Genomic DNA, 11856 nt, shown 5'->3' on the forward strand with positions numbered 1-11856 from the left:
TGGAAGGGGCAGAGGTGGGGTGGCAGGTGGGAGAGGTGGGAGGAAGAAGACGGAAGGGGGAGAGGTGGGGAGGATGGAGGTGGAAGGGGGAGAAGTGAGATGGGAGGATGGAGATGGAAGGGGAGAGGTGGGGAGGATGGAGGATGGAAGGGGGAGAGGTGGGAAGGAGGGAGATGGACGGGGAGAGGTGGGGAGGAGGGAGGATGGAAGGGGAGAGGTGGGGAGGAGGGAGGATGGAAGGGGGAGAGGTGGGGAGGAGGGAGGTGGAAGGGGGAGAAGTGAGATGGGAGGATGGAGATGGAAGGGGAGAGGTGGGGAGGATGGAGGTGGAAGGGAGAGAAGTGAGATGGGAGGATGGAGGATGGAAGGGGAGAGGTGGGGAGGATGGAGGATGGAAGGGGAGAGGTGGGGAGGATGGAGATGGAAGGGGGAGAGGTGGGAAGGAGGGAGATGGACGGGGAGAGGTGGGGAGGAGGGAGGATGGAAGGGGGAGAGGTGGGGAGGAGGGAGGATGGAGACAGAAAGGGGGGAGGTGGGAAGGAGGGAGGATGGAAACGGAAGGGGGCGAGGTGGGAAGGAGGGAGATGGACGGGGAGAGGTGGGGAGGAGGGAGGATGGAAGGGGGAGAGGTGCAGAGGATGGAGATGGAAGGGGGAGAGGTGGGAAGGAGGGAGGATGGAAGGGGGAGAGATGGGGTGGAAGGTGGGAGAAGTGGGAGGATGGAGATGGAAGGGGGAGAGGTAGCATGGAATGTGGGAGGATGGAAGGGGGAGAGGTGGGTGAAAGGTGGAACAGGTGGGGAGGATGGAGACAGAAGTGGGAGTGGGGTGGAAGGGTGACCAGATGTCCTGATTTTATAGGGACAGTCCCAATATTTGGGGCTTTTTTTTATATGGGCTCCTATTATCCCCCACCCCCATCCCAATTTTTCACACTTGCTATCTGGTCACCCTAGAGGGTGGAGATGGAAGGGGGAGAGGTGGGAAGGATGGAGACAGAAGAGGGAGAGGTGGAAAGTGGGGAGGATGGAGACGGAAGGGGGAAGGAGGATAGGTGGGGTGGAAGGTGAGAGAGGTGGGGGGATGGAGACGAAAGGGGGTGAGGTGAAGGTGGGGAGGATGGAAGGGGGAGAAGTGGAAGGTGGGGAGGATGGAGATGGAAGGAGGAAGGAGGAGAGGTGGGGTGGATGGAGACGGAAGGGGGAGAGGTGGAAGATGGGGAGGATGGAGACAGAAGGGGGAAGGGGGAGAGGTGGGGTGGAAGAGGTAGGAGGATGGAAATGGAAGGGGATGCAAAGGGGAGGGGAAGGAAAGGAGAAAGAAGTGTGAAAGAAGGAAACGAGGAAAAGCAAAGAGGTCTGAAGAATATTTTAAACTGCCTCCTGATATATCTGCAATTGGAAGTAACAAGTATGAAAAACTCAAGCTTTTATTTAAGGGAGGGAGGGGGAGAGTTTCCCTTTTACTTTTGTTTAACCTGTGAGACAACAATGTTATTGTCATTCTAACAAGAATTGTTTGTAGGTGGTGAGGTAAGTTCTCCAAACCGCTGAAGTGCTTGTTCCCTGACTCTAAACATTCAGTAACTTCCAAAACCCAGGCCATATTTCACACCCTTCCCTATTTTGGGTGACCTGCTGTGTCAGTTGCTGAATACATCTTTCCTGTGACAGTAACCACTCGTGTCATGTTTAATTTACCTTGGTCTGCCGCAGCTTTGTTGCTTTTGTGTGGCTTTCCCTCCAGCCTTTGTGTTTATCAGAAAAATTCACATTCCTTATGGGGGTCAATAAAACTATGCTACAACCTCACTAGAAACAAATCTGTTGAATGGCGTGTATCTGATTTTAGCATGGTCAGATATCATGGGGTGCAAATCCAGTGCTTGGAAAATCAATGGAAGTTTTGCCATTGACTTCTTGGGAGCAGGACCTCATACCTCAGTGTATGGTAGCAGTGGGCAATGGCGTTCAGGTTAATCTGTCAACAATAAGTGTTACTACCATGCCATAATCCGGTTTCCAGAGTTTGTATGAAGGCCTTTCAAACATTTATTGCCATTTAAATGGCCCCCCACTTATCTAGCCTGCTTTATGGTGTGAACAAAGGAAGGAAAAAAAGGATTCAGTATTGCTCACTTTCTGTTCCATTATCTCCGTGTTTTTCTATTAACTAATTATATAAGTCTTATGACACCCCAGTTGGGTAGGTGAATTATCCCCATTGTACAGAGGGGATAAACTAAGGCACAGATAAGAAACCGACTTGTCCTCAATCATGCAGCGATTTAATAGTGGAGCCAGAATAGAACCCTTGCTCTAACTTCTGAGGAAAAGTGATGGGGCAGATACAATATTTAGAGGCCCCCTAGTCATGACGCATTCTAGCCCAGAGTTGCTCCAAAGAGATGGTCATGTTGAGCCAAACAATGGTATTGGTCTCTTGGGGTTAAATCCCAGCAGGAGTTTCCACAGCGCATCTGAGAGAGGGCCTCCCACAGTTGAGGTATCAAGTGCAGTTGAGCTAACTTAGGCTCAGAACCTTAAATGAGACTGGGTCTCTTTTATGAGAGAAAAGAAAAAAGGGATTGCTATCTAAAAACCAGGATAGTGTGGCAGAAAACCTGCTTTGTTTATATATGGCTTATTTTGGAGTATACAGATTTAAACTGCATAAAAAGAATATAAACTTATGATTTATAAATTTTTGATTGCATAAAAAATGTAAAATAAACCTGAAACGTTAGTGTGGGTTTTTCCTCTGCTTTATGTGAAATGCATGCAAAGTTTCTATTGAATAGCATGGATCATGGTCTTGCCATGTCTATGCAGCCTCTCTTTTATATGAAATCAAAATAATCCCCATTCTATGGCCACTAACCATTCTGTTTGGGATTCTTCTTTAGAGGCATACCCAGGCCCGCCAATGGATGGGGGGGCCAAAGGGGGCAATTGCCCAGGGGTCTGGGCAATTTAAAAGGGCCCGGGGGCCCCCAGCCACCACCACTGCCGCTGGCAGAGCAGCAGAGCCAAGGTAGGCTTCCTGCCCGCTCTCACTCTGCGCTGCTCCCGGAAGTGGCCAGAACAGCCATACAGCCCTGGGGGAGGGCAGGGGGTCTCCGCACGCTGCCCCCGCCCCAAGCGCCCACTCTGCAGCTCCGATTGACCAGGAACTGTGGCCAATGGGAGCTGTGGAGGCTGTGGGCAGCAGCACGCAGAGACCCTCTGGGCCCCCCCGCCCCGCCTAGGAGCTGCTGCCAGAGGGATGTGCCAGTCGCTTTTGGGAGCCACCCAAGGTAAGCACCACACCCCCTGATCCCCTTCTGCCCCCAAACCCAGCCTGAAGCCCACACCCCACACCCAAGCTCCCTCCCAGAGCCCGACTCCTCACCCCCTCCCGCACCCAAACTCCTTCCCAGAGCCTGCACCCCGCACCCTCTCCCACATCCAAACTCCCTCTCAGAGCCCGACCCCTCGCCCCCCCACACCCAAACTCCAGCCCAGAACCTGCACCGTGCACCTCCTCATGCACCCCAACCTCCTGTCTCAGCCTGATGAAAGTGAGTGAGGATGGAGGAGAGTGAGTGACAGAGGGAGGGGGGATGGAGTGAGCAGGGGGCGGGGCCTTGGAGAAGCAGTGGGGCAGGGAGGGGGCCTTGGAGAAGGGGCAGGGCAAGGGTCTTTGGGTTTGCACAGTTAGACAGTTGGCAACCCTACCAGGCAGGGCGTGTGGAAGGCTTGGGCCGTGCCGGAAGAGCGCACCCAGCAGCTCACTGAGCACCAGTCAATGCAGTCGCAGCGCCACCTAAATGTCAGGTGGACTTTGTCCACATGGGCACGCCTTGTGCGTGCCTGGGGGCCCACTGATTGTTCTGCCCTGGGGCCTGAAATTGCTGTTGGTGGGCCTGGCCATACCATAAATGTACTTCTAGCTTTCTGATAAGTGGCCTTTGTTTCAAATTAACATATCCGTGAGTTATATGTATAGGCCCACATTGATATTAAAATGATATAGTATTTAAATTTGAGATGTTTTACAAACATAGTAAAATAGATACGTGCACACAATCCTCTCCACCTCTACCTTGTCATGTTGCTGGAAACAGCAATCCCCATCTGTCAAGGGGCCCTCAGTTGTTTCCTAGTAATCCCCTTTCAGTTTTCCTTCTTAAATATGGGCTAGTCTACACTACAAGTGCTACATAAGTGTAGCTGCACCAGTGTAGCACATCTGGTGAAGACGCGCTATGCCAACGGGAGAGAGCTCTCCCGTCAGCATAATAAATCCACCTCCGTGAAAGGCAGTAGCTATGTGGGCAGGAGAAGCTGTGTCATAGCACTGTCCACACCAGCGCTTATGCGCTTACGTCACTCTGGGGGATGGCTTATTCACATCCTTGAGCGACCTAAGTTAAACCGAAGTAAGTTGTAATGTAGACCTGGCCCAAATAGACCTTTCAGTGGTTGTCCCTGATCTTTTTCCCTTGTGTAAGAATAAAAATTTACATATTCTCATCTACTTGTAGCTAGTCTCTCCATTCAGTCCTTTAATGGCTTTTAGTATCACCATAGAAGACATCCCCATTTTCCCCAATCTTTTTTATTTTTCCTGGCTTTGCATTTGAATAATCATGAATTATAATGAGAACAAACCACTCAAGGTCTGTCTCTGCACAGGGAGACTGTGTTCATTTTCAGCTCTATACCTAAGATCAATCATTACTTTCCTAATCTATATGGGTGGAAAAGAGGATTTTTTAAAAAAAAAAAGAAAGAAACCCAGCTCTTTTTGAAGAGGACAGAAGACAGGGAGTTTGTATCTTTGCACTGACATTGTCTGCAGGTTGAACAGTCACTGTTACCAAGGCTCTTAATAGAAAACTGCTTGTAGCAGCCTAGCCTGAGTCAACTGATGACAGAAGCTTATAAAAGGAGGACAACAGGAACCTCCTGAGACAAAAGCAAGTTGGGCTACGTGGACATAAAATAGAATTTAGCAAGAGTGCATATTACATGAGCGCAATAAATACATTTAAAAACAACAACAAGTTGCAGAAAATTGAAAGAAGTCCTAGAATTTTTTTCAGATATTGTGCCATACCAATGCTGTACCTGCAGTCCAATTCCATCATTCCCTAACTTGACTTATTTTAAGAATGTTTAAGAAAAGTGTTTCTCCATGGAAAGTGCTTTTGTTAGGAAATGTCTAGATCCTCTTTTATGAGCCACCACTGACAACCTGAAGACTAAACTCAGAAAGCCAGTCAACGACTGGGTTATGGCAAAGCTATGGTTAAAGCAAAGCAGGATCTCAGTCTCTAGTCTTTATGTATATAATCTGATTAGCGACTACATCATCATAATATCTAAGTGACATTTATTATCTTAATAACTTTATAATATAGATTGACATACTTTCTAGAGTTGGAATTTGCTTTTGATATCCAGGGTTTGATATCCAGTGGTTATGTTCAAGAGTGTATTACTAACTATGGTAGGAAAAGGGATGATGTATGCCAGTGGAAGTCGAGTGCTAATGCCCAATAGTGTAATATCGGGGGTTACCTTGAAACAGAGAACCTTACAGTTGTAAGGTTGGGTCTGTAACTCAATTAGTATATTGTATTATATCTCCTTCAGAATTGGTTTATTGGTCTTTATTCAGCATTTATTTTTTTAGAAAGGAATATCTATTTATTGTATTTTCTGCTGCCCTTTTTGTAGGATCTTTGTGCCAATCATTATCTTCATGCAGTTATTGGTCATGGATGCTGCTTAATCCTGTATCCCCTTTTCTCTTTTGGATTATGTTTTTCATGCTGCCTTTTGTATTTTTCCTCCAGGAAAAATCTTAATCTTTCAAATGTTCCTTTTAGGTATGTTTTTTTGAAGAACTGCAGTCAGACCTCTAGTTGTTTTACCTGATTTCACTTGACAGTTCATATGCTGGTCTGTAATGGCTACCTCAATGTTAGCAACATTTTACATAATAGTACATAGAGCATGTCAGAAAATGAGTAAGGGGAATGGATAACCCCATCTCTGCACAAATTTGACATTGCTGGTTGTAATTCTGATAGCTGTTTTTGAAGACATACAGTATTAAGTAAGAATTAACCCAAAGGTCACTCCTAAAAATGGCAGGGAAAAAAGTTTCTTCTTTGGTTTGCTTGTAAAAATATCATTTGAAGCAAACTGAGTCCAGTGAAGAAGACTTTCTACTGTTCTGTATGCCATGCTCAACGTTGCTTCCTTTCTGCACATCCTCATCCTAGGAAGGGTTTACAAAGCTTATGAACCCTAGCCGTCTGCACAGTGAAGTGTTAAATTACTTTTCCTTTGTTTTTAGGTGGTCTGTTTTCATTGCAAACTCTGATGGGCAGGGACCTTATCTTTATATATCCGTATGTGATTGGTGTATGTGGAAATCATACAGTGGTCAGATACGGCACTAGCTTAGAAGCTGTCTCTGACTTGGGGCTGGTGTGAAAATGTTGTATCCACTTTGCAATTATTTTTGAATGACTGCTGCAAAAAGAGAAAAATTTCATCACCAAAATGGCAGTCAGAAAATCTAAATGATCTATAGTGCCTACAAAAGAGACTTTTCTAATATTTTCACAATGGAGAGAGGTAAATAGGAGGGTCCACCAAAATTGTGTACTGCGACCTGTGCTGTTCAACATATCCATAAATGATCTGGAACAGAGGGTGAACAGTGAGGTGGCAAAATTTGCAGACTATACAAAATTATTCAAAATAGTTAAATCCAAAGCTGACTGCAAAGAGTTACAAAGAGATCTCACAAAACTGGGTGACAAAATCACAGATGAAATTCAGTGCTAATAAGTGCAAAGTAATACACATTGGGAAAAAATAATCCCAACTATACATTCAAAATGATGGGTTCTAAATTAGCTGTTACAACTCAAGAAAGGGATTGTGGATAGTTCTCTGAAAATATCTGCTCAATGTCCAGCGGCAGTCAAAAAAGCTAACAGAATGTTAGGAACCATTAGGAAAGGAATATATAAAACAGAAAATATCATCATGCCGTTATATAAATCAGTAGTACCCCCACACTTTGAATTGTGTGTGCAGTTCTGGTCACCACATCTTAAAAAAAATATATTAGAATCAGAAAAGGTGCAGAGAGGGCAACAAAAATGATTAAGGGTATGGAACAAATTCAGTACGAGCAGAGATGAAAAAGATTGAGACTGTTCAGCTTAAAAAAGAGATGATTATGGGGGGGTATGATAGCGGTCTATAAAATAATGAATGGTGTGGAGAAAGTGAATAAGGAAATGTTATTTACCCCTTCACATAACACAAGAACAGGGATCACCCAATGATATTAATAGGCAGCAGATCTAAAACAAACATAAGCAAGTACTTCTTCACTCAACGTACTGTCAACCTGTGGAACACCTTGCCAGGGGATGTTGTGAAAGTCAAAAATATAACTAGGTTCAAAAGAGAATTAGAGAAGTTCATGGAGGATAGGTCCATCAATGGTTGTTAGCCAAGATAGTCAGGGATGCAACCTCATGCTCTGGGTGGCCCTCGAATTGTCAAACATCTGACACTATGCATTGTCAGAGACAGGATATAGGGCTAGATGGAGGATTGGTCTGACCCAGTATGGTCGTTCTAATGTTCTGTGTTCCTTTGGGATTTTACTCCTGTCCTTGGCTCCTAGAGCTCAACAACACACATCTCCCATTGCAAAGAAAACAGGTATGAACAGTGTAGACTAGTTTATAGTATCTTAATTTATTTACAGTTTATCTCTTTCCTAGTCTGTTTGAGAGTAAAACTATTTCCTTTCTCTTTTCACATTGTGTCTCAAGCTGCTGAATTTTGTATCCTCTGAAGGCTCTTCAGTCAGCTGGCATGTTGCTGAAAAGGTACAATCTGGTTAGGCAGTTCTGTTTTTGTTGTTAACCAATAATTTTCTAATGTCTAGGATGTGCACGTGAGAGCTCTCAGTCCTCTCATGAGTATCCCAGTTTAGCACTGGCTAAATAATATTAAGTAAGGCTGTAGTAATGGGAGCGCCCTTAGCTCTCCTGGATGAGGGCTCTTTGGTATATTCAATAATACCAGCTTCCCAGCAATGGTGCTTCACCGCAAAAGGCCTGATTCTGCCAATATGAGCTTTCTGATAGTAGTGCTTTGCCACCTGGGAATCTTATGGGGGTGAGGAGATCTGTGCACCAAAAATATTCTCAAGAATGCAATATCAGAATCCTCTTACATTATGACGACTTTGAAGCTGACAGCCTGTAGGGTTTATTATTAGTACTATGTTGCTTTAAAAAAAAATCCTAATGCAAACCAAAGTATTTCAAAGAAGATGCAGCATGTTGCAAAGATGCCACCTAGTGGAGTAGGGAATCTAGGGTGACTTGCAACCTCTTATTTCCCTGCATGTGAGTTGCTTACTGGATGTGACAGAGCTAGTTCACTGCTTTGAAGTTTAACCCCCACTGAATTAGGGTAACAGTGACTTATCTTCACTCTGAATCAGTGTCTTTTTTTAATCAAATTAAAGCATACATTGCTCTGAGCTAAAACAATAGGAAGGTGTATCAGGTTTAGTCAGCTACATGGCAGGAATTTTATTATACTTGTTTTTCCGCTTGAGAGATGGGTTTAGGCAGATCCTTTTGGGAAACAAATCTACACTAAAGTTAATCACATTAACCTAACTAAAATGGGAAGGAGAGTTTTGTCTTGTGTATCCAACACTATCAATAAAATCTCAGACTTCCTCCTACTCTGTGCTGCATCAGTTGAGTAATTTTGCTGTCTTTTCCTTGTTTTGAGTGCCAGTTTAAAAGGACCATCCTCAACAGGAAACAATTCCATGTAATTGTGTCTGTTTCAAACTACACACATCATACACACTGTAACAAACTTTTATGTCTGTCATTGTAAAAAGGAAAATCTCAAGGTCTTCAAGAACAGTTTTGCCCATCATGCTTTAGCGCGCGCAAAGTGTAGATGTTTGAAAAGGTGACCAAGAAAATGGTTTTCTACTATGTATGTTCTCGCTCAAGGATGCCAGATCCTAAATTTGCTGATTTTACATGTAAACAATTTTTTTCTATCTACTCTACTCAGCCTAGAGTGATAGTTCCTTTCTGCTCCTGTGGCAGCACAAGGAATAAGAACTCTACAAACTAAATTATGTCATAAGTGATGCCTCTGCAACCCATTTTTCCTGCTCCATCTGTAACCTAGGGAACAAGTTAGCCCTCCACTTCTGATTTAGTTAACAATTCTGTTGGTGCATGAGCCAGAACAGAATCAAGCTTACTCTGCAGTAGCTGTTTTGTCTCTGTGCTCCTAAAAGAAATAGTCTTTTGTTAGTAGAGTGAGCTAAGACAACTCTGAAAACACATCAGGAGCAGATCTGTTGAATCAGAAAATGTCAAGTGTAGTTCTCGCCTGAAAACTATCACTTTCAATTACTTTGCAAGCTGAACACAGTTCAGTTGTTCATTAGACCCATCTTCATAGTAACAATCAGAGTAGTTCACCTGTTGTAAAATACCCTTTCCAGTTCCACTATTTGGAGAATGGAGAAACTGCATTGCAAATATAGAATTTAACTCCCTGGACCGTTGGTTGGTTTAGTCTAAAGCTCCTTCTTCAGAGTTCTTAGTCATGTTGATCAAATAATCAGCTCCTTTGTAGAAAGATTGGGATCTTTGGATAGGTCTGGATTCAGACAGAATGTCTTAACTATTTGAGTCAAAAAGTAATATGAGCAGAAATCCCATGCAATATATGCTGTTGCTTTATCACTTGTAATTATGTACACCCACCATTAGCTAGTTATAAATAATTACGAGGGCTGTCAAGTGATTAAAACAATAAATCCTGATTATTCATGCAATTAAACAATGGAATACTATTTAAATATTTTGGATGTTTTCTACATTTTCAAATATTGATTTCAATTATAACAGAATACAAAGTGTACAATGCTCACTTTATATTTATTTTTTATTACAAGTATTTGCACTGTAAAAAAAGAAATAGTATTTTTCAATTCACCTAATATAAGTACTGTAGTGCAATCTCTTTATCATGAAAGTTGAACTTACAAATGTAGAATTATGTACAAAAAAATACTGCATTCAAAAATAGAACAATGTAGAATTTTATAGCCTGGAAGTCCACTCAGTCCTACTTCTTGTTCAGCCAATCCCTCAGACAAAAGTTTGTTTACATTTGCAGGAGATAATGCTGCCTGCTTCTTGTTTAAAATGTCACCTGAAAGTGAGAACAGGCATTCTCATGGCACTGTTGTAGCTGGCGTTGCAAGACATTTACGTGCCAGATGTGCTCAAGATTCACATGTCCCTTTGTGCTTCAGCCACCCTTCTAGGGGACATGCGTCCATGCTGATGATGGGTTCTGCTCAACAACAATCAAAGCAGTGCGGACTGACGCATGTTCATTTTCATTATCTGAGTCAGCTGCCACCAGCAGGAGGTTGATCTTTTTTTGGTGGTTTGGGTTCTGTAGTTTCCACATTGGAGTGTTGCTCTTTTAAGACTTCTGAAAGCATGCTCCACACTTTGTCCCTGTCAGATTTTTGAAGGCACTTCAGATTCTTAAACCTTGGGTCAAGTGCTGTAACTATCTCTAGAAATCTTACATTGGTATCTTCTTTGCATTTTGTCAAATCTGCAGCGAACGTGTTCTGAAAATGAGCAACATGTGCTAGGTCATCATCCAAGACTACTATAACATGAAATATATGGAAGAATCTGGGGAAAACAAAGCAAGGGATATTGAGCTCCTTGTGGGAGAATTGCATCACATTTTTTTAACAAGCGTCATCAGCATGGAAGCATGTCCCCTGAAATGGTGGCTGAAGCATGAAGGGGCATACAAATGTTTAGTATATCTGACACAAATATCTTGCAATGCCTGTTCTCACTGTTCTGTGACATTGTAAATAAGAAGAGAACAACATTATCTCCTGTAAATGTAAACAAACTTGTTTCTCTTAGTGATTGGCTGAAAAAGTAGGAGTGGGTGGATTTGTAGGCTCTGAAGTTTTACATTGTTTTGTTTTTGAGAACAGTTATGTAACAAACGAAAAATCTACATTTGTAAGTTGCACTTTCACACCAAAGAGATTGCAGTACAGTACCTGTGGGGTGAATTGAAAAATGCTATTTCTTTTATCATTGTTACAGTGCATTATTTATAATTCAAAATATACACTTTGATTTCAATTATAACACAATACTATATGAAAATGTAGAAAACAACCAAAATTTTAATACGTCAGTTGGTATTCTGTTTAACAGTGTGATTAAAACTGATTAATTGCAGTTAACTCATGCATTTAACTTAAAAAGATTGACAGCCCAAATATTTACTTTAATCTTAGATCTTCCACATTAGTCAACTAGAACTAATACTCTTAAAATACCTATTCCTAATTAAGTCTCCATGTAGTCTGTGGCTACAAAATCCATCCCATCACTGGGCAGCAAAATTTATGCTCTTGAAATTTATGTCTAACTGTAGTGGTCGTAAGGGCAACCCTTCAAGAACTGACTAAACTTTGCTGTATTTTCTTCCTCAATCTACCACTCATGTCTCCCCAGGTGGCACACACCCTCAACCGTCTTCCTAATTGCCAAAACCTGCAGCTTTCCATTGTTGACAGAAAAAAAAAATATTTACAATGCAATGGTGTTTTCAGTATAATTAATTCAATATACAGTAGTAATTTTACTCCTGCAATCTGATATTAATTTACTGAACTGATTGCATTGATTGGAACATGAAAGTGTTGGGATCTTCCTTTTAAAAATTTGCATTGA

The sequence above is a fragment of the Lepidochelys kempii genome, chromosome 18 (genome assembly GCF_965140285.1).
Source record: "Lepidochelys kempii isolate rLepKem1 chromosome 18, rLepKem1.hap1, whole genome shotgun sequence".
Classification (NCBI taxonomy): domain Eukaryota; kingdom Metazoa; phylum Chordata; order Testudines; family Cheloniidae; genus Lepidochelys; species Lepidochelys kempii.